The sequence below is a fragment of the Pantherophis guttatus genome, chromosome 7 (assembly GCF_059756535.1).
Source record: "Pantherophis guttatus breed Tessera chromosome 7, ASM5975653v1, whole genome shotgun sequence".
In the NCBI taxonomy this organism is placed as follows: Eukaryota; Metazoa; Chordata; class Lepidosauria; order Squamata; family Colubridae; genus Pantherophis; species Pantherophis guttatus.
Window position 1 is genome coordinate 58,298,700 of NC_142069.1, and position 21,134 is coordinate 58,319,833.

Below are 21,134 nucleotides of genomic sequence, written 5' to 3' on the forward strand. Positions count from 1 at the left end.
TCTTCCGCTTTTTCAACAGTATTTAGTTGATATCTTTCTCCTTGATATCTCAATATTATACCAACTGGAGCATCCCACTTGAATGAGATGTTTTGTTTCTTTAGCTCAGTCACCAAAAATCCAAATTTCTTTCTGTCTTTTAATATCTTGGGCGGCAACTCTTTATATATCCAGATCTTTCTTCCATTCAGTTGTAGAGTAGAATTAAAGGATTTTTGCACAATATCATTTCTTATTCCTTTATCTGTAAAGTAAATCACCACATCTCTAGGCAATTGCCTTTGCTTTGCAATCCAAGAATTTACTCTATAGGCCTTGTCAATCTTACCAGATACCTCCTCAGGATGAACCTTTAAAATCCCGGCCAGAACTTCAGCAGATATTTTTCTTAAATCATCTCTATTATTTTCCTGTAAGCCTCTCATTCTAACCGCAAATTCCGTGAGCCTGTATTGCATCATTGTAACTTCTTTTTCAATCCCTTGTTTTATATTTTCTGCATTGTAAGTCTCGTGATCAGCTTCCTTTTTAGACTTTACTTCTGAGCTATTATCTTGAATATTTATCAAATCATTTTCAATTCTTTGTATTTTATTATCCAAATTATAAATCTTATCATCAACTTCCTCCATTTTAGACTCTAATAACTTGATATTTTTATCCATCTTTATAACTATTTCTGAAAAAGCATTAGTCACTGTTACAATCTTTCGTTGCAAATTATCATATTTTAGTTGTATCAATTCTTTAATTTCCTGCCTAAATTTTTCAAGATTCTGGTTTACAATCTCGTTATGTCTTGCCATCTCCTCCAGAACAAATTCTTTTAGGTTAAAGCCATTCTTCTGAGTCTGCAAGTTTGAAACTTGTTCACATAGTTTGTAAATGGGGGAACACCCCCCCCTCTGCTTGTTTGTCTGGCTTTGTTAATTTTGATGCCATCCTGCCACACAGACAAACTCTTTTTAAAGAAAGAAGACTTCTCTCCAAACAAAGTCAATATCAAATCTCCAAGAGGAAAGAAACATAAAATAGAAATTTTTCTTCTCAATTCTAGCCAGCGCTGTTTATTCTGCTACTTTGTAGCTTGTTAAACTATTCAGACGGAAGGACTTTCGCTTTTGGCTTTCTTCTTCTCAAGCCTCAGTGGTCGCCATTTTAAACTTTTTTTCCCTTCACTTTTAAGATCGCTTATAAATCATTAAAAATACTTGCGATTTAGGGTCCCAAGTCCAGATCTCATCCTCTTTAATTAAACAATCTGTTGATTTTCATTGAAAGGCTTGGTCTCGCCTCCTGGCTCTGCAAAAAACAGAGTTCTCCCGAAGCCCGGAGCAGCGGTGAAGAAAATAGGGAGCCTCATCCTGCTTCGTCCCCAAGAGTAAAACAAAAACTCTGGGGACTTCGCAGAGGGCTCTACCTGCCCTCGCCTGCTCTATCTCACATTTCCTTATGGAAATGGAGTTTTTCGAGCAGCCTTTCAGCTGTGAAGGCAGCTCGTTACAGGCGACGGGGCTGGCGGTCCCAAGGGACCGTCTGACAGTGACGAAAGCCAAACCAGAAGCCCGTATCTGAGTAGATCTTTTAATAAAGGATCAGATTTCAATAGCTGTGCAAGTGAGAGAATTATCCTTTCCTTTGAAGTCTATCGTCCTCTATTGCATGGGATTTTCCTTATCCTTAAAGCAATTTGTTTCTTTAACAACCTTCTTCCTTGATGAGGGTTGACATCACTACTTGGAATGCTTTGTTGTTTGGATTGAGATCTTAAACCCTTCCACTCTCTCCGCGCATCGGGAAGGAGTGCAGTCTCACCTTCCTTAGCTGCAGGGTGAGGGTTATTTAAATATTGAAAGATCCTCTCAATGTCTCTTTTGATTGATGTCAGTAGGTCATATATTGAACCTACTGTATGCGCAGTTAACATGCTCTGAGTACAGACCATCTCTCTGAGGTCTGAATATGTCAGAACTTCTCTTAAACAGCTAGAAGTAGGAGAGGGGATAAAGCTTGAAAAATCATCCATTCTAGCAGGCGAGTTTAAATCTGAAATCCGGGAAAAAAGCTCCCTTTCTGTATCTCCCTCTCCCAATGATACAGTCGACGGAAACAAAGTTCGAAGTTCGGCTTGGGGTTCTGGATTACACCTCTCCATAAAGTCATCCAATTTAAGCTGTTTAAGAGGCTTGGAGTAGTTAAACACTGTCATAGATTTTGGGGAGAGAGAGTAAGATCTCTGCCTCTTACTTTTCTTTACCATTTTGGTAGATAATTGATCCAGTATCTCCTATAACTGATTGTACTGGTTGAGTTAAAGTAACAACCAAGTCATCTGCGAATGCTCTTAGTCTATAATCATGATGTCTAATTTTAATTCCCTTTATTTTATTTGACCCTTGTATTTTATTCAATAAAAGTTCCAGAGTTAAAATAAACAATAAGGGTGACAAAGGACATCCCTGTCTTGTTCCTTTTTCAATTTTAAAAGTTTCTGTTAAACCACCATTCATTATTATTTGTGCTGTTTGTCTCTGGTATATTGCCCTAACAGATTGTGTAAAATACTCTCCAAACTGCATCTTTTCTATTATTTTCAATAAAAATTGCCAAGTCAATCGATCAAATGCCTCCCCGCATCCAAAAAAATAAGCACTGCAGGGACTTGGTTGTTTCTTTCCAAATATTCCAATAAGTTTACAATTTGTCTTACATTACATTTCATTTGTCTCCCACTTATAAATCCAGATTGATCATTATGAATCATTTGTTGCATAATTATCATTAGCCTATTTGCTAATATTTTAGCAAAAATCTTATAATCAGTATTTAAAAGCGATATTGGCCTATAATTTTTGGGTTGACTATGATCTTGATCCTCCTTTGGAATCAATGAAATAAAAGCTATTCCCCAGGATGGGGGTACATCTCCTCCAGCTTGAATTTTGCTAAATAGTTCCTTAAGCGGTTCCACCATTTCTAAGTGCAAATTTTTATAATAAACAGCTGTCAGTCCATCTGTGCCTGGAGCTTTACCCCCTTTTAACTGTTTAATTGCTAAAATAATTGCCTCCGAAGTTATTGGTTGGTTCAATCCTTCCCTTTGCTCTGGAAAGGAATATTCTCCTCCTGTAAATATCTATCTATGTCTTTACCTTGAATTGTATCACTAGCATATAACTTTGTATAAAATTCTAAAAAAGCTTTTTTAATCATATTTTGTTGATATACCCCTTTACGTTTGTATTCTATTTTTTCTATAGTACGTAGCTTTTGTTTTTTCCTTAACAAATAAGCTAACCATCTACCTGGTTTATTTGTATTACAGAAAGTATTGTGTTTAGCATATTGTAAATTAGTTGCCACTTGGTCTGCCATCAGCATATTAAACTGCCCTCGCAACAAATTTATTGTTTCCTTTATTTTCTTATCTGTTGGATTCAATATAAGTGCCTGCTCTTTCTTTTTTATTTCCTCTTCTAAATCCCTCCATTTCTTTTCTTGTCTACATCTATATTTATTATTCAAATGTATTAAAATTCCTCTTATATATGCTTTACTTGCATCCCAAACCATTTCCATAGGTGTACCCTTGTGCATATTCATAACAAAAAATTCTTTCATTTGTTTTTTACATTCTTTCACATTTTCCTCATATCTAAACAAATTTTCATTTATCCTCCAAGACCTTTTAGATTCCTTTTCCTGCTCCAATTCCATCCACACCGGGCTATGATCAGTTAAAGTTCTTGAACATATCTTCGTCTTATTCACCCTAGAAAAAAAATCATTAGTGATTAATATAAAATCAATCCTGGAAAAAGATTGATGTCTATCAGAAAAAAAGTAAAGTCCTTTTCTTCAACATTTCATTCTCGCCAGATATCTCTCAGCTCCATATTGTCCATCATATCAAAAAAAGATTTAGGCAGTCTAGCACGATTTTGGATATTTTGAAATAATCCTTTTTTGTTCTTTTGAGTATCCAATACTCCATTTCAGTCACCCATTAATATACACAATTTGTAATCCCATTGTATTATTTTGGTGTGCAAAAGCTTATAAAATTTTTCTTGCTGTTGATTTTTCTTGCTGTTGATATACTCCAATTAAGAGTGTTTTCTTCCTTTCTATTAAAAGTTCAATTGCAATGTATCTTCCTTGAACATCTGCCTCAGTTAGTTTGGCTGTAAAATCTGTCTTTAGGTATATAACTATACCGTTTTTCTTCCCTGGAGCAGATGCAACAAAATGTGTTCCCAATCTTGAATTTATCAAATATTTTTGATCTGTCACTCTAATATGTGTTTCTTGCAGACAAATTACATCATTTTTAAACTGTTTCAAATAGTGAAATATTTTCTTCCTCTTTTGTGGTGAATTTAAGCCATTAACATTCCAGGTCAAAATTTAATTGCCATTCTTGGCACCTTGAAGCTTCTGGAGCGCCAGCTGGAAATCCTCCTGCACCTTTCTCTTCAGCCTTGCTCCTCCCACTGCTTCTGTTTTTGTAGTTTCTTGAACTTTCATTTGAGTTTGCTGTATCTTTAGGTCTTGTTCTCTTCATTTGGCTGCAGCTCGCGTCTGTCTTTGATCTTTTGGTTCTTCTCTTTTTTCTACTAATTCCAAAGGTTGAACAGTACCAAAAAGTTGCAATAAATCTTCTTCGATAAGCGAAATCTCTCCTTCAGCTTGTGGCTGTTTACCTTCCTTTTGTCCCTGTATTGCCAGCTCTTCGTTTCTTCTCCTCATTTCCGGAGATGATGGGCATCCAGCCTTTAATACATTAATGTAAAAATATTTTGCCTTCCAAATTGTGTTATACCTTTCTCCCAAGTAATTCACCACTAGTCCAGCTGGAACATCCCATCTAAACTGGATCTGTCGATTTCTAAGTTCATCCACCAAAAAAGCAAACTCTTTTCTGCTTCTCAACATTTTTGGAGAGATTTCTTTCAGTATTAAAACCTCTTGTCCTGCCAGTTGGAGTTTATTTTTATAGAAGGCTTGTAAAATTTCATTTCGGATCCTCCTGGTTGTAAAATAAATCACAATATCTCTTGGCAATTGTTTCTGTCTGGCAAACCAGGAATTAACGCAATATATTTTGTCAGTTTACAATAAAAGATCTGCTTGTTGCTCTCCAGTTATCTTTGCAAAAGCCTCTGCAAAGATATCTCTCAAATTCTCTCGATTGTGCTCTCTCAAACCTCTTACTCTCAGAGCAAACTCCATCGCTCTATATTGTAACATCATCACTTCATCGTCTACCCTATCCATCTTGATCTGAACTTCATCCATTTTATTTTCCAAGTTCACATTAGACTGATTAATTTCTTCTACCCTTTCATCCAACAATTCAATGTGTTTTGCCAGACCCTGAAATGCCATTACAATATCTTCTCTTATTTCCTTATTCCGAGTTTGGATAGCCTCCTTAATTTCAGCCATCTCTTCAGACACTCCCTTAATTTTTCCCTCTAAAACAGAGGTTTGCTGCTTAAAAGCCTCCTGTAAAGACTCTTGTAGAGCTTCCAAAGTCAATATTTGTGGATTTGGAATAGACAAAGACTGTAGTTTAGATGGTTGTGCTGGTGATCCTCCAGCACTTTTAAAAGAGCCGGGTTTTGTTTGCTTAGAAGCCATTTTTAACTTTCAATTTATACTTCTTGCAGCAACCAAATCAATAAGTCCAATTGTTTTTGAATCTTTTGTAAATATTGTAATTTATTTAAAGTCCATACTATAATCTTTCCACTTTAAATCTTTCTTTCTTTAATATAGAATCCAATAATCTTGAACAGCCTTAAGAGCGCTAACAATGTTAGCAACACTTTCACTATAACTTTCACTTTTCCACACTCTGTTACAGTCCAGGCGCCATTTTTCCTTTCCTTTTTTTAAAATGAACATAGAAGGAAGAAATATGGATACAGAGTTAAAGTTCAGTACTTGCAGTTACTAGGACTCCTGTTTTTGTTCTGCCTGCTTTGGGATTAATTTAAAACTGAATGTTGATTGCAGGTGTGGTCGCAGCGTCTTGTTCTGCTTGGAAGTAGAAAAGTCCTGGATCCGGAGCTCTGTCGGGCTACCAGGGAGCTCTCACCCTTCAAGCCCCAGAATTATTCCTAGGGCTTTTGGGGAGCTCTACCTTCATCCAGCTGCTCACCTTCCTCTCTTCTCCCGAGGGGAAGGTTTCCAAACTGCTAGATAGCTGATTTGTGCTATTTTAGCGGCTTTTACGAGATCACGGGGCTGACGATCCGAAAGGAACGTCTGCCAGCGCCTGCGGTGCCACCGGAAGTCCGTGATAAGACATTCATCTTAATTACAGAGATTCTGCCCAATAGTGATAAGTGCAATTTATCCCATCTTACTAGATCTTTTTTAATGTCATTCCAGAGAAGTACATAATTGTTTTGGAACAGATGTCTGTTTGTCAACATAACCCCCAAATATTTCACCTTTTTCTCAACCCTAAAACCAGACTTTTTACTCAATATATCCCCATCCTGTGTGGTCATATTCTTAATCAGCATTGATGTTTTCTGCTTATTTATTTTGAAACCTGCTAAAGACCCAAGCTCCTTTAATTTCCTCAATAAATATTCTATGTTGTTTTTTGGGTCTTGCAGAAATATCACCAAGTCATCAGCAAAAGCCCTCAGCTTATAAACGTCCTTCTTAATATTTATACCTCTTATTTTCTCATCTTGCCTGATATCTCTATTCAAAACTTCCAACACCAGGATAAACAGCAAAGGAGACAAAGAACATCCTGTCTTGTTCTCTTTCAGATTTCGCATGTGTTAGTTAAGTCATCATTAATAACAATTTTTGCTTGTTGTGATGCTGTGAGGCAAGCTGTGATGACAGCTTTGACCCCTTGGATAAAATTCCCACCAAAATCCATTATTTCCAGTGTTGAGATGAAATACCAGAGTGTTTTAATCTGGTATAAACTTCATCAATATAACATGTTCTATTTAAACTAGATGTCCCATAATGCAATGTTCCCCTCCCCCCTCCCACCTGATATAAAATGTACTCACCTTCTCTTTTCCCTTACTCTCGTCTGTGTTTCAGTGGTGTAATGTAGTGAGATAGAATATTTAAGGATTGACTTATTAGTTTAGTTATAAAATAAAACATATATACTGATTCTAATCATATGAAGTTGTTTGGCTTGATCATTTTTAATATAACAATTTGGTAGCAAGAGGATGGTTAGCCAAACTTAACTTACTTAAAAAAAAAAGATGTCAAAATCAGAAAAAAGAAAAAGAAGAAAAAAGAAGAATTAACACGAGAGCCTTCACCCACAAAATAGCGGCTCAATTGACTCCCGTAAAGGAGCTGTTCCGGATGAAGAAAATATAAATACATCCATTGAAGAAATTGAGAAACAAGATGAAACACCTTTTAAAGGTAACGATATAGATTCTACTATAACTAAAATAATTAATATATCTAAAAGAAGTAAAAATTCAAAAGCGGAAATAAAATCGCTTTTAGAAGATTATATCAAAGCTAATGATGCTGACCCAATGAGCCCCTCAGGAGACAATTTGATGTTGTCGGAACCTGATAACGAAGCTAAGGCGCCATTTTCAGAGCAACAGACTTTTCAAACTCAATCAATCAAAATGGCCGCCCAACGACCAATAACAACGAATGCATCTCAAACAACCCAAAGGCACTCCAAAAGTTTAATACAGACAACCAAACTCCCAAAAAATCAAAGACAAAAGCTTACCTTCAGATACAGAAATTGCGAAGGCAATAGAGACTTTAGAAGCCGCATTTTAAACCTCCCGATCTTTAAAAACACTGAAGCAGATCGCTATTCAGGTACCTCACTAACAACAGCTCAGAAGACAGAAGAAGCAGCCAGGTTTTTAAAGAAAACTCAGACAGAAACGTCTTCGAAAAGCAACATTGTAAACAACGATCCAGCTTCAACTGAGATTCTCAGGATGAATACAATGTTTACTGAAGATATCTCTCAGTTTTATCACATTTTTTCAACAAAACCTCAAGCAATGACTGCAACTACTTTAGGAGATCAAACCATTCATGGAAGCGTACCGAACAATACTGTACCCATGATGTCATCCAATCTACAACATCAACAGGGCAATTATTATATGCAAGGATTCTACCCTGCTAAACAAAGTCAATCTTCAGGCAACAATCCTTTTCTACTGAATTTGAAAGGTCCAAACATTCAACAATCTTCTGAAATACCACATCTGACAGCAACCACACAGAGAGCATCTCCAATCAGCGATCAACACAAGATAAATCATTGTTTACTTCAACAAAATTCGATCACCTGTCAAGAAAGAAAACCAACAGAATTTTCAAACCTTACTACATGTATACCCATACCCTTCTGTCAATATTCTCACGTTCAGGGTCACCTTCAACAACAATTTGTGAATAACAGTGGTACACAACTTAACATTCTGCCAAACGGTTTCCCTAAATTATGCACCACAGGTAATAATTTAATAGAATGGGCCCAACAATTTCAAATCGCTTTAATGAGAGAAAACACACTTTTCCTCATATTGAATCCACCCGAAAAACCGTGGTCATTAGAAGTGGATTGTGTCCACCATAAAGCATTCTGTTTATTGCTAAGCTCACTTGAACCAGCTATTTACTACATTATACCCAATGGTTCTACAATATTCGAAATATGGAAAAAAATCTGTAATTTTTTCCACAGCAAAAACAGAAGTACTACCTCTAGAATTTCTAGAGAATTTCACTCTGCCAGATTAAAGCCAGCTATGAGCATGAGTGAACATTTGCTTAAATTAAATGCTATGAGATCTCAATTATTACAAAGGGGAGAAATTATATCTGGAGAGAGTTTTATTACTATTATTATCAATTCCCTCGATTCATCTGGGACAACTTTCTTAATCAGTTAGATAACCCAGAATACGGAAATGTATCTCTTGAAAGTCTATCTGGAAGATTAATAGCTGAGGATAATCTCAGAAGGGCTAGAGCATTAATGCGTAGGGAAAGCAGAAATACAAGGAGGGTGGATTTTGATGAGCAAGTAAATGTCCTACAAGGGTGCTATACATGTGGTTCAAAGGATCACTTTAAGAAAGATTGCCCAAGAAATTTTAGAGAAAGACCAATTAATGAATATGTCCGAACACACAATATCAATGACCATAGAAAGAGATCTAATTCCAGGCAGAGATATTATGACAGGACTAATAGTAACCAAAGAATAAGTATTAACTCAAGGGGCAAGAAATCACCTAATCTAAGAAGGGGTAGAGTATCCAAAAGAGAAAAAGATAGGAACAATAGTGAATATGTAAACGGGATTGATCCCATCCTTAACAGGGATAAGAAGGGAAATGTTCATATTTCAGGTATTGGCAATGTAAGTGATGTTCTTTTCGTACCAGAAATACCATCTCACGAATCTATTGAACAGATAAGTGCTAGCTTTAGTAACAAAGATGATGTTAGTGATGGTGTAGAGAAAAAAGAAGGGGAAGAGAACATAGATGACGATTGTAATACTGATGACTATGGAAAAGAAGGGGAAGAGAATATAGATGATGATTGTAATACTAATGAATACAGAAGGGGAAAATAGTAACAATGTTAATAACGTTAATATTGAACATGTTGTAACTGAACCAATCAATAACAAATGTATTTCTATCGTAAACCTATACATGATAATTGCACCCATCTATTGGCCCCCACGGAGAGGGCTCGCAACTTGGGCGTCCTCCTGGATTCACAGCTGTCTTTAGAAGAGCACTTGACGGCCGTGACCGGGAGGATTTTTCATCAGGTTTGCCTGATTCGCCAGTTGCGTCCCTTTCTGGATCGGGACTCGTTACGCACGGTCATTCATGCCCTCGTCACCTCCCGCCTGGACTATTGCAATGCTCTCTACATGGGGCTCCCCTTGAGGAGCACCCGGAGGCTCCAGCTGGCGCAGAGTGCGGCCGCGCGGGTGGTAATGGGAGCGACATGGCGCTCCCATGTAACACCTCTCCTGCACGAGCTGCACTGGCTCCCGGTGGTCTTCCGGGTGCGCTTCAAGGTTTTGGTTACCACCTTTAAAGCGCTCCATGGCTTAGGACCTGGTTATCTACGGGACCGCCTACTACCACCAATAGCCTCCCACCGGCCAGTACGCTCTCATAGAGAGGGACTCCTCCGGGTGCCGTCAGCCAAACAGTGTCGACTGGCGGCCCCTAGGGAGAGAGCTTTCTCTGTGGGGGCACCTACCATCTGGAATGAGCTCCCCCCAGAGATACGGAGGATCCCGGATCTGCGCACCTTCCGCCGCGCTGTGAAGACCTTCCTATTCCATCAGGCGGCCTTGGCCTAATCTCTTCCCTTTTTAAATATGTAAATTTTAATCTGTTTTTAAATTATTGGGGTGTTTTAATCTGTCTGGGCCAAAATGATTTAATCTGATTTTATTTGGTTTTTAAATTTTTTGTATCTATGTATTTTATTGTTTGGCTGTTCACCGCCCTGAGTCCTTCGGGAATAGGGCGGTATACAAATCAAATAAACTATAAACTATAAACTATAACTAACACCGAAGATTGGGACACATTGGTTTCCCTATTATAAAAAAGATGTTAAACTGTTCTAAAGGTCTTAAAGTAAACAACTGTGATAATTATTTAGAGTGTTCTATTTGTAAAAGCTCAAAATTAAAAAACAGACCCCGACCAAAGAAATCTATAAGGAGCACCACACACATTTTTCAACTGGTGCATATGGATTTAGTTGGCCCATTGAAGCCTTCAATTGGCAACAAACATTTCTTCTTTTCAATTGTTGACGACCATAGTAGATACGGTTTCGTGTACACTCTCAAACACAAAAGCGAAACATTTGCAAAATTCAAAGAATTTTATAAGAGAGTCGAAACTCAACATAATATCAAAATCAAACAGATAATGACAGACCAAGGTTCTGAATTCATGTGCAAAGAATTTAGTAATTGGATTAACAAAAATGGTTTGATACATTACAAAACTTTGCCATTTTCGCCATATCAAAATGGCGTAGTTGAACGCAGAAATGGTATTTTACAGACTATGGTTAGGTGTGTTTTGGAAGATGCAGGATTAAGTTTTTCAAATACAAATTTCCCCTTTTTTTTCCCCTCTCCCTCCCCCTCCCTAACCCCCCCTCCCCACCCATCCCCCCCTGTGACTTCTTCATAACAAAAAAAACCTAATTCATAACAGATTACTTACTCCCTCCTCTAGATATTGACCTTTACTTACTAAAAATATTATTAATATTATAACATCCCCCTTTATCCATACATATCAAAAAAGAGAAAAGAAAGGGAAAAAAAAAGACATTATACTATGACATTATAGAATAACTTCTCCACTTTAAAACTATACGATAAGTCCTACTTTAACATTTAATCTTCTATATATATTACTATAACATTTCAAAGCGGCCTTCCCCATAAAATCTAGTTTAACATTTATTCCACTCTATCCATTTCCTCCACTCCCCTAAATATAACACTTAAAAATCCCTTTTCTTAGACTAATCAATCTACTAACTAGCTTATTCACCCACTATCATGCAAAATTGCCATACACAACATTTCTTAACATCTTTGATTCACTGCCCACACTACTTAAAAATATATGTCTATATTTTCCATTATATCTAAATAAAAAAAAAGAAAAGACAATGACTTTAAATTTATAATCCATATAGTATCTTCTTTGAGGTCTTTCCACTGGATTGGTAGAACCAACATCCATAATCGGGTAACATAGCTTACTGGTGCAACAGTTTATTCAGGATCTTCAATCATATCTGCCCCCATCAGTAGTAAATATCTTCTTATATGTTTAAAAATAAAAACAACCACCCGAGTGACATTATAATTATATTCCATATAGTAATAATTGTGGGTTTCATCAGGATTATTAATTCCCATCATCGTAGTGGGTAACAACCCGATCTTCTGCATGCCCCAGCATAATTCTCTTGCCTTGTGATTCAAGATAATATAATATGTTTATCAACACAAAAAGAAATTCCAAAATGGATAATTCAAATCCATCAGTTTAAGGCTCGTTTCACGTCCCCAGATTACGGCCATGCAGAGATCTGCCACAAACCTCAGGATGATATTAACCAATACGTCGCCTCTTCTGTGTTTACACATAATCGTTCATATTTTTAAATCACTGGCTTCACTGTTGCCTGATTTAGAAATTTCTGTTTTTATGCCACCTATTTCTTTTTTTCTTTTCTTTTTGTGGGTTTGGTTTCCATCCTGGTTCCCTTTCTACAAAATGTGTATCATCTGGTCGGTTTTTATTCTGCTTTGTAGATTGGTCTTGTTGGTTTTGCTTTTGTATCTCATATTTCTTTTTTATCCCTTGTATATCCCCTAATTGGTTTCCATGTTTATCCTTGCCTTGATAAGTCATCACATTAAGATTAGATGCCTCTTCTCTCAAATTTGTAGATAGTCCAGCTGGGGTATCCAATAAATACAAAGGCAATTCATCTGGTACAGTCTCTGTAATTCGATATTTTACCTTTATTTCCGGCTCCTTCTGCTTATCCTGTATTATACCTGGAGATGTTAAGTTCATTTTCAACCTATTTTGATAAAATTCTTCCGCTCTTTCAACAGTATTTAGCTGATATCTTTCTCCTTGGTATCTAAATATAATACCAACTGGGGCGTCCCACCTGTAGGAGATATTTCTCTTTTTTAACTCATTCACCAGAAAACCAAATTTCTTCCTTTCCATCAATATCTTAGGTGGGAGTTCCTTGTAAATCCAAATCTTTCTTCCATACAATTGCAAATTAGAATTGAAGGAATTTTGAACCTTTATTAATAACCTTTATTATTCCTAATTTCCTTATCTGTAAAATAAATCACCACATCTCTAGGCAATTGCCTTTGCTTAGCAATCCAGGAGTTGATTCGATAAACTCTGTCGATCCTACAAAACACTTCGTCAGGTTGAACCTTTAGAATCCCAGCTAGAAATTCAGAAGATATTTTCCTTAAATCATCTCTATTATTTTCCTGCAAACCTCTTAATCTTATCGCATATTCTGTGAAATTATATTGTACCATTAAAATCTCTTTTTCAATCTTCTGTTGCAGATTTTCTGCATTACCATACTTTTGATCAGCATCCATTTTAGGTTTTTCTTCTAAGCTATTATCCTGAGTGTTTGTCAAATCATTTTCAATTTTTTGAATTCTATTGTCCAATTTATCTTGAATTTCTTCCATTTTAGACTCTAGTACATTAGTATTTGTGTCCAACTGTATCATAAATCCTGTAAAACCATTAACCACTTTTGAGAATTTTTTCTCCAAAAAATCAAACTTAGATTTCACCAATTCTTTAATATCCTGCTTAAATTTTTCAAATTGCTGATTCACAATCTCCTCCCTTCTTTCAATCTCCTCTATAAAAAATTCTATTATATTAAAATCAGGTTTCTGAGACTGAAGAATTAAGACTTGTTCCTTTAAGTTGTTGGTGGGGGGATCCCCCCCTTCTTGTTTATCTGACTTTATGAGTCTCAGTGCCATGTTTCCACCCAGGCAGGCTTTGTTAAAAAAAAAGCAAGAAAGAAAAAAAAAAAAGGACTTCTTTCCAATCAACAACAATATCAGGTCTCCAAGGGAAAAAAAAGAGAAAAAGACACAGGAGCGAAGTTTTGTCTACAAATGTAGCCAGTGGTATTTATTCTGCTACATTGTAGTAATAGAAAACGGAAGGACTTTCCCTTTCAGCCTCTCCTCCAGCCGACGCCATTTTAAAAGGCTTTTTTTTTCCTCTTTCTTTTCCTCCTCTCTCTTAAGTAATTTTTTTTTTAAAAAATCAGTAAAATACTTGCGGTTCAATATTACAGGTCCAGCTCACATTTTCTTTGAGTAGTCTGTTAAATTTGCAGGCTTGCTTTTGACGCCTGGCTCTGCATCAGCAGAGGTCTCCCAAAGCCCGGAGCGGCGGCTGGGGATATGGGGCATCTCATCCGCTCCGTCCCAAAAGTAAAAAAAAAACTTTTGGGACTCCGCAGAGAGTTCTACCCACCCCTGCCGGCTCTATCTCCGTTTCCTCATGGAAACGGAGTTTTTTCGAGCCGCCATTCCGTTGTGAAGGCGGCTCTAACAGGCGATGGAAGCTGACGATCCCAAAGGAACATCTGGCAGCGACAAACAGCAACCCGGAAGTCCAGGATTAAGTTTTTCATACTGGGGAGGGCCGTTCTATATTCAAATTATACATTGAATAGATTATGGTCTAACCTAATTCAAAAAACCCCATATGAAATCATGTATAACTGCCAAGTCAAATTATCTCACTTTCATGTCTTTGGGGTAATGGCCAACGTACATATTCCCAAACAATTTAGAAGAAAGGGGGACAAAATTTCAAAAAGGCTAAGATTCATAGGTTATGAGTCCAAAACCAAAGCATATAGATTTATGGACAACAATCATAAAATAATAATTTCAGGATCGGTGAATTTTGATGAAAATGCTAATTGGAACAAAATACATTCAAATGAAATCATATTAGATAAACACACATATAAAGATAATCAAACACAATCAAAACCTCACATACACATCAACAAATCAATCAAACATAAAGTAGCTATTAAGAATTGGAAAGAAAGCCACCACATCATTAATACACGAGACATTGATGAAGAGAACACCAACAAATCATCTGAAAATACTAATAACACAGAAAAAAACATCAGAAGATCACCTAGATGAAACAAAGGGAACACGCCTAAAATCTTAAAGGACTATGTGATGTCCATTAATTGTGATGTCACTACGCCAAAAAAACTATGAGGACATTTTGGCTCTTCCCAAGGAGGAACAAATAAAGTGGAAAAATGCTATGCAAAAAGAGATGGATAGTTTAAGGGCACTAAAAGTATATACACCAGCTAGAGTCCCCAAACATAAAAAAACAATTGGAACAAGATAGGTATTCAAGATAAAACATTTAGAAGATAACAACAATTTATATAAGGCAAGAATTGTAGCACAAGGATTTTCTCAAAGATTTCCAGATGATTACACAGATACCTATTCTCCTACTGTCAGGCCAGAAAGTGTAAAAACCGCACTAGTCATAGCATCAATTCTAAATGAACATGTGTTTCAATTTGATGTACAGACAGTGTACTTACACGCACAACTAGATAAAGAAACTTATGTCAGAGCACCACCAGGAATTGACCAAGATGAGGGCAAAACATGGTTATTAAAGAAAAGTCTCTATGGTCTGCGACAATTGGGTAAGCGTTGGTATGATTGTCTTTCTGAAACACTTGGGCTGATAAGTTTCACCGCCACATCAGCTGACAAATGTGTGTTTGTCAGGAGAGATCAGGGTTCCTATGAAAAGGTATTAGTATATGTTGATGATATTTTATACATCGGTAAAAGTAAATCCAAGTCTGATCAATTTGCTCAAAAACCCAATGAACATTTTTCACTAAAATCATTGGGAAAGATTGATAAATACCTGGGAGTTCAAATTACCAAAACAGAGAATGGTTTCATACTATCACAAAAAGAAAATTTATTAGAATTGTTATTAAAATGCAACTTGACCAATGCTAAATCATCTGATATGCCTATGCAGGCTGATTTTATAAGAAATATGTATAATGATGATGAAACTTTTAATGAAAATACACTATATCGATCAACAATTGGTTCATTGCTCTATATAGCTAATTGGACCAGACCCGATATATCTCTCCCTGTCAATTTACTATCTAGACATGTAAATAACCCGAAGATATATCACTGGAAAGATGTTAAAAGATTGCTAAAGTATCTGAAACATACAATGAACGCCACATTAACACTCACTCCAAACATATCCAAGTCACCAATACTCTCATGTTATGCAGATGCTGACTGGGCTAGTGACATTAAAACAAGAAAAAGCACCTCAGGTTATGTCATATATGTAAATGAAAGCCCAATACATTGGTACAGGGGTAAACAAAAGCTTGTATCAACCTCAACTACAGAGGCAGAGTTCGTATGTTTGTCAAAAGCGGCAAACAATTTAATATGGTTCGATGATTTAATGATAGACATTTGGAAAGAGCCTGCATATCCAATAATCATATGGGAAGACAACAACGCCGCCATTGACATATCTAAAGCTGACACAATTGGTCAAAGATCCAGACATATAGACATTAAATAGAAACATGTGAGACAGTTATCAGAAATGGGATTTATAAAGGCGGTATATTGTAAAACAAAAGAACAAACCACAGATATATTAACTAAACCACTCCCATCAAATCAGCATATTTATTTAACAAAGAGACTATGTGTAAATATATAAATAGTATATTATAGTTACAGTACTTGTAATTATTGTTGAGGGTAAAACTTCCCTCTGCATAGTAGGCAACGGACCAGACAGCAAAAAGATATGTTGCTGGTGAAACACACAAATACTCACAGACTCTGAACAATGGGGGAAAAAAACAATCTTTACTCTTAGTGAAAAAACAAACTTGGTTTCTCAAAACAATGATAACACATCTTCGAATAATCACTCTCCAACACAAAACATAGTTTGCTTACAGTTCTCTTCAGTCACACACAGTCCCTCTTCAGGAGATCAATCATCAAATAGCAGGAGCAGGAGCTCCCGGGCTTCCTGTCTACTTTTATGGCTGCCTGATAATAGCACAGCCAATCATTCTTCTTATATCATTTAAAGTCACAAACATAGTTTTTCTATATATTACTTACCCAACCATAGGATAAATATCCAACATTCTCCCCTTTGGGTAGCGTAATATATTTACAATCTCAAACCATATTGTTCACATGTATCTTTATGTTTCCTACTTCCTTGTGCTTTTGTGAAATGATCAGCCACATTGTCTTCTGATGCACAATATACAAGTTCTATCATCTTGTTCATTATACACTCTCTTACATTTAGATACCGAAGATCTGTATGCTTCGTTCTAGTTTTTACAGCTATATTCGTCGCCATTTGAATCGCTGCCTGATTATCTTTGTATACTGTTATAGGATCTCTTATATTTATTCCTATATCTAGCATCAGTTGCTTAATACTAATCAGATCAGTACATAATAAAGATAAACAAGAAAATTCTGCCTCCATTGTAGACATACTCAAATGCTTCTGTCTAATTGAATGCCACCATATTAAAGACTTTCCCAGAAATACAGCGATTCCTGAGGTTGATTTCCTTGTATTCACATCTGTTGAGAAACTAGCATCCGCATAAGCTATTACGGGTAAATCTTCTGATGGTTGTAGATACAATGCATGATGCATGGTATATTTCAAATACCTTAGGATACGTTTTGCTCCCTGCCAGTGTCTTTCTGTAGGTTCCTTGTTAAACCTAGCCAATTGGTTAACACTATAAGATATATCGGGCCTAGACCAATTACTAATATATGATAAGCTGCCAACCAGCGATTGGTAAATCCCTTTATCAAACAACAGACTGTTTACATCAGTGTTACAATAATCTTGAACCATAGGTGTCTTTGATGGTTTACATAACTCCATCCTAAATTGTTTTAATAAATTATTGATTTTATCAGTTTGGGATAATTGAAATTTTCCCCTGTTTTTTTTCAATTTGTAAACCCAGGTATTGTTGTATCTCCCCTAGATTTTTAATTCTTTTTTTTTATTGAAAAGTTTTACAAAAAAAAAATACAGAAATTCCCCCCCCATGTTCCCCCCACCCTTCCCCCCCTCATCCCCCCCTCCCCCCCAGACTTCCCAGAGCAAAATACAAGGTATTTCATTTAATCAATCATAAGATAGATTAACCTACTTATCCTCAAAGTACTGACTCCCCCCCTGAAACCTTAACTCCACTATAGATAACCTAATACTAACATTCATTCATAAGCTATTTGATCCATTCCAATACTTATCTTTCTTGTGTGTGGTCCTTCAAATACACTGAGATTTTCGCCATTTCTACTAGGTTTGTTACTTTCAATATCCACTCTTCAATAGTAGGCAAAGAGTCCTTCTTCCAATACTGAGCTACCAACAGCCTAGCTGCTGATATTAAGTTCAAAATCAATTTAGTCTCTGATACTGTACAGTCCGTAGTTATGCCCAATAGAAACAATTGAGGAGTAAATTTCAACCTTCTTTTCAAAATGTTCTGCATCACCCACCAAATTTTTATCCAAAATGCCTTGATTTTCTTACAAGTCCACCATATATGATAATATGTTGCATCAGTACATTCACATCTCCAACATTTAGCTTGCAAATTCGGCTACATACATGATAATTTTTTAGGATCTAAGTGCCATTTATAAAACATTTTATAAAAATTCTCTCTCAAATTTTGTGCTTGCGTAAATTTAACATTTCTGACCCAAATCTTTTCCCACGTTTCCATCATCACTGGTTCCTGAAAGTTTTGTGCCCATTTTATCATACAATCCTTAACCAATTCCGTTTCTGAATCTATTTCCAATAAGGCATTTATACAACCTTTTAATATGCATCTGACTTTGATTTCTAATCTGTTTTACAAGATTTTCCTCATTTTGCAAACACCAATTTTTTTATCTTCCCTCCATCTAGCTTGAAGCTGACCATACTGAAACCAAGTATAAATTATCCCTTCTTCTTTTAATTTATCTAAAGATTTCAGTTGCAACTTACCCCTTTCCAAAAGAAGAAGCTCTTTATAAGTAATCACCTCTATTTTTTGCTCTATACTTATATTTTCTATTGCATGTCTGGGGTTTGCCCATATAGGTATCTTATAGTTCAGCTTATATTAATACTTTTTCCAAACCCTCAACAATGCATTTCTAAGTACATGACCCTTAAACACTTTCATCTTTAGCCTTGTGAGCATCAGCTGAAGCTCCTCCTCCACCTTACTCTTCGGCCTAGCCCCCCCCCCCCGCTTCTGTTTTTTGGACTCCTTGAGATAAATCTTGGGATTGTTGCCTTTTTGATTGTTGTTATTGTATTTTATAAGTTGGTCGGGTCAGTCATTGTGCTTTTGGCTCTCCCTTCTTAGGTGGTTCCAAAGTTGGGGGTAAACCCCCAAGATCCAAATCTTCTTCCATGATAATTCCTCCAGCTGCAACTTCAGCATAGGTTTGTATCCGTTTTCTATCTTTTTCTTGTTGTAACATCTCCATTTTCTTCCTTCCCCCCCCCTGGTGAGGGTGGGTATCCAGCCTGTAAAACATTTACATAAAAATCTTTTGCCTTCCAAACTGTGTTTAACCGGTATCTTTCTCCATTATAAGTCACTATTAGACCAATTGGAACGTCCCATCTGTATGCCACTTGTTGATTTCTCAATTCATTTACCAGGAAGCCAAAGTCTTTTCTACTTCTCAACATCTTTGGAGGAATCTCTTTCAAAACCACCACCTCTTGCCCAGCCACCTGAACTTTATTCTTGTAAGAAGCTTGTAAAATTTCATTTCTGATCCTCCTAGTTGTAAAATAAATCACCACATCTCTTGGCAGCTGTCTTTGTTTTGCCAACCAGGAATTAACCCTGTAAATTTCATCAATTTGGATTGCCACATCTTCTGGTCTTTCTTTAATTATCTCCGCCATAGCATCAGCACAAATGTCTTTTAAATTTTCTTTGCTATTTTCCTTCAGGCCTCTCAATCTCAGAGCAAACTCCATAGATCTGTATCGTAACATTACCAATTCATCATCCACTTTCTCTGTTCTGGTCATGACATCACCCATTTTGCTTTCCAGATTTAAGTTGGCTTCATTAATTTCTTCAACTTTCCCATCAAGCTGGATAACAAGATTTGAGAGTCCTGATACAACAAAAACAATATCATCTCTTATTTTATCGTGTTCCTTTTCCCTTCAACAAGTAATGTTAAATTATTCATTGCTTCTCTCATTGCTGTTGCTTGATTATTCATGGCTTCTTTCATAACTTCCTTAAAATCATTAAGTGCAGCATCTTGAGTCTGAATCTGGCTCTGTGAGTCAGCCGGAAGTTGTGCTTTCTGTGTCACCACTGACACAACTGGAGAACCTCCCTCTCCTTTAACAGCTACTGGTTTCACTTGTCTAGAAGCCATTTTTTTTCCTTCCCCCCCCTCTTTTCTTTAAAAGCCACAAAGTCTTTAAAGATGTTTGTAATTTATAGTCTCTAATTTGCCAGGCAGAGTAGTTTTTTTTTTCCTCTTTCCTCCACAAACTCTCAGTTCCCAGCAGTTAATAGGCAGCTAATCCACTCTCCCAGTGCAAAGTTCTCAAGCACTTTCGTTTCTGGCTTTCACTTTCAAAACCATAACAAAGACGCCATCTTCCGCCTCCAGCTCAAGATTCAAATTGAAACAAAGTAACTTTGGAGTTAAGCACTGTACTTTTAAGGCTTGTTCTCCTGTTTTCTGCTCTGCCTGCGCTTGTAGTTACTCAAACTCACTTTTGAAAGCAGGATTGGATCGCGGCTTCTCTGCTTTCGCAGAGTCGTCCTGGCTTCGGAACTTTTTGGCGGGCTGGCTGGGGACCTCTCACCCTCCAAGCCTCTGGAAATGTTCCAGAGGGCTTTCAGGGAGCTCTACTCTCGCCCACAGCTCTCCTCTCCTTCTTTTCCCGAAGGAGAGTTTTTCAGCCGCTAGACAGCCGATTTGCACTGTCAAAGCAGCTTTTACAGAGACACAGGGCTGGCGGTCATAAATGACCATCCACGGAGCCTGCGGTGCCAACTGGAAGTGATTTTTAATTCTGAAATGAATTTTTAATTGATCAACAATCCTGCTGGTCTCTTGTTCATTTTCGGTAATCAAAGCTATGTCGTCAGTAGAAAGAAGTAATAACGACACTTTACCATCCCTCTCCATTCTAAATAAACATGGATCTGCTAATCCTGCTTTGAATCCAATCTTCTCTAATGTTCTTACAATACACTGGTTCCATTTGTACCCTGACTGTTTTAACCCCTAAAGGCTTTTCCTTAATAACCAACAGTCAGTTGTCCCATTCTCCTCTAATCCTGAGTGTTTCTTTAAATAGATTTTGTGCTGTAGTGGTGTATGTAGGTAT

At 36.8% G+C, this 21,134-nt stretch overlaps 1 protein-coding gene and 1 pseudogene across 12 annotated transcripts in view; one reads left to right on the forward strand and one right to left on the reverse strand.

The window, feature by feature from the left end:
• Positions 1-21,134, forward strand: part of DOCK4 (dedicator of cytokinesis 4) — a 627,777-nt gene that overhangs the window by 409,373 nt on the left and 197,270 nt on the right. The window lies entirely within an intron of this gene.
• LOC148112870 (uncharacterized) lies at positions 4,561-5,448 on the reverse strand (annotated as a pseudogene).